The sequence below is a fragment of the Meles meles genome, chromosome 14, assembly GCF_922984935.1.
Source record: "Meles meles chromosome 14, mMelMel3.1 paternal haplotype, whole genome shotgun sequence".
Classification (NCBI taxonomy): Eukaryota; Metazoa; Chordata; class Mammalia; order Carnivora; family Mustelidae; genus Meles; species Meles meles.
In genome coordinates, this window is record NC_060079.1 from 78,851,992 (window position 1) to 78,858,256 (window position 6,265).

A 6,265-nucleotide genomic window follows, 5' to 3' on the forward strand; every position below is an offset into this window, starting at 1 on the left:
TCTATAGTTTTAAAATATTATGCTAAATGTCATGTGCTATCTTAAACTGGATTCTGAAACCCACAAACAAAAACATTAATGGAAAAACCAGTGAACTCTAAACAGCCGAGAGTTTACTTGGTAGTATTGTACCAATGTGAATTTCTTAGTTTTGGCAAGTGCCCTGCGGTTATTCCTGGTGCTAACTAGGGGGAAACTGGGTAAACCATATTCAAGAACTCTCAGCAGTATCTTCCAACCTTTTTCATATATCTACAAATTATTCTACAGTACAAATGTATTTTTTAAAATTGGGATTTTTGGGGCGCCTGGGTGGCTCAGTGGGTTAAGCCGCTGCCTTCGGCTCAGGTCATGATCTCAGGGTCCTGGGATCGAGTCCCGCATCGGGCTCTCTGCTCCGCGGCGAGCCTGCTTCCCTCTCTCTCTCTCTCTCTGCCTGCCTCTCTGTCTGCTTGTGATCTCGCTGTCAAATAAATAAATAAATCTTTAAAAAAAAAAAAAATTGGGATTTTTGAAGATGTCCCTGAAAACTACATAAAACCATAAAAAAAGCTGTTTCTTTTTTTCTAAGTGTCAGGCAAACATACTGAAATATTTTTTAATGTTTTATTGTTGTTGTAGTTCTATATTCAATAATAGCATGAGATGATTAGAAAAAAAATATTCCTTATAAATTGTATGAATGTCCACTCTTGAGTACAGCCTACTTTGGGGCTTTTGAAAAGGAATCTTACATAGAACTTACAAATTCATTAAGTCTCTCTGAACCTAATTTTGCAGAAAGACACTTTATGGCAAAAGTTGCGACTGATACATGCAAAAAAATTTTAAATTTTTGAGGGATTGAACCTTAGAGAAATTAAGTCTAAGGAACCAGTTTGTACAAATGTTAATGAAGCCAAGTACTCAAAACCAGAAAAAAAGCAGATTTTTCTAAGCATTGGAGAAAGTGATACCCCTTACTTTCCACCACATTGTCTCGGGTACAGGAATTCTTAGGCATCCTGGCAGTATTTTTCTTGCAAGACATCTTGTCTAGCTTGACATCAGAATGATTGTTCAAGTCTCAAAGATATTTTTGGAAGTATGGTACATACCTCTGTAATTGTTTAAAGATTCTTTACAAATCAATTCTCAGTTTTCTTTAATAGTCCGCAAGTTTTAGTTCATCTTAATCCATAGGTTATTGAGTTGACCCTTGAACAACATGGCTTTCAACTGTATGGATCCACTTACTTGTGGATTTTTTATTTTCTCTCTCTTTTTTTTTAGATTTTTTATTTTCAATAAATATAGTACAGTACTGAAAATGTAGTTTCTCTAACTTACTATTTTTTTACTTTGTTTTAAGATATATGATATATATCTCTATCTATATCTATCTATAGATAGATATAGATATCTATATGTATATATATACACAAAGATTTTATGTATTTGGCAGAGAGAGAAAGAGAGCGCGCGCACAAACACAGGAGCGGGAGAAGCAGACACCCCACTGCGCAGGGAGCCTGATGCAGGACTCAGTCCCAGGACTCGGGGATAATAACCTAAGCCAAAGGTAGACACTTAACCGACTGAAGTACCTAAACACCCCTCCTTTTTTTTTCTTTTCTTTTCTTTTTTTTTAGATTTTATTTATTTATTTGACAGAGAGGGAGAGACAGAGCACAAGCAAGGGGGTAAGGCTTAAGGGAGAGGGAGAGCAGACTCCCTGCTGAGCAGAGAGCCAGACTCAGGGCTTGATCCCAGGACTGCCAGATCATCAGCTGAGTGGAAGGCAGATGCTATATATATATATATATATATATAATATAAAAAATATGTGTTAATTGACTATCAGTAGGGCTTTTGGTCAACAGTAGGCTATTGGTTAAATTTTGGGGGAGTCAAAAGTTATCAACAGATTTTCAACTGTGTGGGAATTGAAGCCCGTAACTCCTGCATGGTTTCAGGGTCACCAGCAATTGTTGAAATTGTAAACTAGTTTATCAATTTAGTGATTTCATGGTAAAATGTCTTATTTAATCTTCACAAACACCAAGGATTTAAATCCAACTTACATTAGATATTAGATGGCTTATTCAATGAGGAATCAACTAATTCTTAACTGATTCTGACCATAGTTTGGTTTCAAATCTAGGGATTTAGCTTCTTTCTGTTTTACTATTTTTGATACCTAAAAAATTGATTTTGTTTGCTAGAAGATGGGGAGTTTGGCATATTAAGTGTTGTGTATTTGTATATTCCCTTCATTTGCCAAAACATTTCAGGCTCAAATTGAATATAAAATTGAAAGGGATATTTTGGAAAATGGTAGGATTTTTTTCCTGAATTTTGAAATTTGCTCCATAACACAGATGTAGAGACTATAATAGGGTAAGAAAATTATATATGCATTTTCCTTTATGCTTTTTAGCTGTTGATGTCCTATTCTTAAAACATATTTTCATCTTGGTGGCTTGACTCTGGAAACTCATACAACTTTCAACAAAATAATTAAATCATAAGTGAGAAAGCTATCCCAGAAGTATGAAACAGGGGCGCCTGGGTGGCTCAGTCCTTAAGCATCTGCCTTTGGCTCATGTCATGATCCCAGGGTCCTCCGATCCAGCTCTGGATCAGCCTCCTTGCTCAGCGGGAAGCCTGCTTCTCCCTCTCTCACTCCCCCTGCTTGTGTTCCCTCTCTCGCGCACTCTCTCTCTCTCTCATCAAATAAATAAATAAAATCTTAAAAAAAAAAAAGAAGTATGAACAAAGTAGTGTGCAGTCTTGACATTTGCCTAGAATAAGAGAGAAAATTTCTTTTAATATATTTATTGTGTTAACATACCATAGAACATGTATAATTTTATTTTTGTTATTTTCCCTTATAACTGTTTCCCACAGCCACAGCTTTTTCTCTGATGTTCTGTTAGTAACTCTAGGTAACTACCACATTATTCTCTGGTGTGCAGTTTACATATTTATCTACAACCAGCTGAGGAGTTTGAGTTTCAATTTTGTTTTGTTTCTTCCTCCTCTCCTTCTCCTCCTCCTCTCCTTCTCCTCCTCCTCTTCTTCCTCCTTCTCCTCCACCTTCTCCTTTTTCTCCTTCTCCTCCATCTTCTTCTTCACTTGTTTTCTCCTCTGATTGGTTGATTTTGAGGTAAGAACACTATACAATAGTATTATTTCTAGCCACAGTATTGTACAGCAGATCTCTAGAACTTAAACATCTTGGTGACTGGACTTCATGTCCCTTGAACAAAATGTCCCTTGCATCCTTCCCCCCAGCCCCTGGTAACCACTACCCTCCTCTATGCTTCTGTGTGTTTGAGTATTTTAGATTCCTGTTCGAAGTGGAGTCATGCAGTAATTATCCCGCAACAAGGACGACTCTTGAGAACAGCATTCTCTGATTTCTCTTTAACCATGTCAGGGCAGTAAATATTATTACTCTGTTACAGATAGAAACAGCAACACTGCAGATCTGTTTGCTCCTCCTCCCAGCATCTGCCCCTCCCCCCACCACACCTCCCTTATTCCCTGTAATGTCCAGGACCTTCCACAAGATTTCATCTTCACTGCTATACTAATTGTCTATTGCTGCTGTAAAAAAAATGACTGCAAACTTAGTCGCTTAAAACAACAAAATTATATTATCTTGTCATGCTGGGGGTAAGAAGTATAAACTCAGTTGGCAAGGCTGCTTCCTGAAGGCTCCAGAGGAGAATGCATTTCGCTGCCTTCTCCAGCTCACTCTGTGGACATGCATGGCTCCCACCTCTGCTTTCCTCATCACATCTCCTTCCTGACCTGACTCTCCTGTTTGCCCTTATAAGGGCCCTTGTGAGTACATTGGCCTCATCCAGGAAATCCAAGAAAATTCTGTTTCAGGGTGTTGAACTCACTCACATGTGAAAAAGTTTTTGCCATGGAATGTCCTGTATTCACAGGTTCTGGGACTAGGATATGGACCACTTTGGGAAAACATGTTCTGTACCCCACACTGGCCTATAGAATGAAGTTCCATTTGATAGAATAAAGCCCAAGACCCTATTATGGTCAAACTCTGATCTACTTTATTATTCACTCCTCTCCTACTTCTTCCGTGGCACTTTAGATCAAAGCCATGCCACAGTATGTGTGGTTCTCTGAAGCCATCTTGTTCTTTTAAAATTTACTAATTCTTTTGCTTCCTTCTGCCTGAAATGCATTTTCATTTTTTTTTCTACTAGACTAATTCCTACTCATCCGTGTTGTATTTTAATTACAAACCACTTTAAACATATGGAAGGATACAGAAAATAACAGAACAGACCCCTATACTACAACCTCCAAGATTAAACAGATGTTAACATTGTGCTGTGTTTGTTTCAAGTTTTTTTTTTTCTGTGTTCTAGAGAAATGAAACATTACAGGCATCTCTAAAGCCACCTTATCTCCGTCTCCACCCACCTCCCCAGATGGACGTCTGAATTGGTATTTATCATTCATAAACTGTAAATATTATAGTTTTGACTGCTATCAGCATAAAATATAAATTAATGCATGCGTTAGTTTACAGTTTAATTTTCTTCACTTAATATTAGATTGTTTTCAGATCTTATGCATGTTGACACACACTGACTTTCTAATTTAACTACTCTAGAATATTCCATTGCATAAATGATACACAATTCATTCACCCAAAATCTATTTAGAATTCGTTTTAGAAATTAGAAATTTCTACTTTCTTTGCTATTATAAAGGGTGCTGCCCTGAACACTAAAGTGAAAATCTCCCTTGACTGATACGCAGTTCCCCAGGGTAGATACCTAGAAGTGGGGTTTTCTCCTCTATTTAATACTGCCAAACTGTTTTCTAACGTGGTTGGACTAATTAATACCCTTGCATCCTACCAAAATTTGGTATCATATGATTAGATAAAAATTAACCTAATTATTGTGGAAAAAATATGTTTGTTATTTATTGATCATAATGGGTTCTCAGTGAGATTAAAAATATTTTCATATGTCTATTTGACACTAAGTTTTCTTGATCTGTAAACTAAAATCAATGTGAACAGTTTTTCTTTTTGTGTTACTTGTGTATGTCTGAGCCTTGTTTAAAAAATCCTTCAAACTTGGGGCAACTGGGTGGCTCAGTCAGTTAAGCATCTGACTGTTGATTTCAGCTCAGGTCATGATCTCAGAGTCGTCAGATCGAGCCTCATGTTGGGCTCCACACTGAATGTGGAGCCTGCTTAAGATTCTCTCTGTCTCCTTCTGCCCGGCTGTCACCTCAAAAAGAAAAAAAAAAAAAAAAAAGAAAGAAAGAAAAAGAAGAAATCCTTCAAACTTGAGGTCATAAAGTTACTCCAATCTTTTCCTCTAAATATTACAGATTAATTATTCAAATACTTTACTTGAAATATGTGGAATTCATATTTAATAGAAACAAGAATCCAAATAGTTAAAATATATACAATTATATATGTTTGCCTGTTCCTGGGCTCCCTAGTCTTATGCATTGTCTATGTGGGTTTTTTTTTTTTTCTTATGCTAATACTATAGAATGTTATCTGTGTGTTATTTTCATTTTTCCCTGATATCAGAATAACTCTCTTTCTCTTCTTCATCTCCTTCCCCTCCTTTTTCATTGTCCTTCATTTTTAAAAACTGAACTTTATTTTTAGAGCAGTTTTAGATGAGCAGCAAAATTGAGTTGAAAGTTTAGACAATTCCCATATACCCCCTGCCACTCCTCCCACCATCTCCCTCACTGTCTATATCACCACCAGGGTGATATATTTGTTGCAATTGGGGAAGCTACGTTAACGCATCAGTATCAACCCAAATGATACTATATACACTTAGTAATCTGTGTAACACTGTTTTTTTTCATGGCTTAATAAATCATTTCTTTTTAATGCTGCATAAAATTTCATTATCTGGATTATACCAGTTTATTTATTTATTCACCTGTTGAAAGGAAATTTTGGTTGCTTCCAAGTTTGGCAGTAATGAATAAAGTTGTCATAAACATCCAAGTGGAAGATTCTTTTAGGGACATAAGTTCCCCACTCAATTTGAAGTGAAATTGCTGAATGTTACGGTAGAATATGTTTAGTTACCTAATAATATGTGATGCTGAGTATCTTTTCAATTTACTCTGTTTTATTCCTTTTTAGAATTGTCTGTGCAACTCTTGGCCTGTTATGTGATAATGGTGATGATAATGATGGTGATGATGATGGTGATGGTGGTGATGATTTTAGAGAGCTAGGGGGCAGTAAGCAAAG